The sequence below is a fragment of the Penaeus monodon genome, chromosome 15 (assembly GCF_015228065.2).
Source record: "Penaeus monodon isolate SGIC_2016 chromosome 15, NSTDA_Pmon_1, whole genome shotgun sequence".
Lineage (NCBI taxonomy): Eukaryota > Metazoa > Arthropoda > Malacostraca > Decapoda > Penaeidae > Penaeus > Penaeus monodon.
In genome coordinates, this window is record NC_051400.1 from 9297499 (window position 1) to 9297731 (window position 233).

Consider the following 233-nt stretch of genomic DNA (forward strand, 5'->3'; position numbering starts at 1 on the left):
TGACTCAGGCTTTTCCACTGTGCATATAGCATTCACTTTTATCCTTATTTGTTTATGCAATTCCTACAAGTCGATTCCCGCGGGATGAACGCCAAGGAGCCTCTATTAATAAGATATTCTTGTGGTAATTATAGTAATTGTATTACCATTACTATAGTTGTTTTAGTCACTTCGTTAGTAAAAGTTTAGTGTGCTAATCTGTTTCTGGAAGCAGGTAGACTGGTACCTGCTAT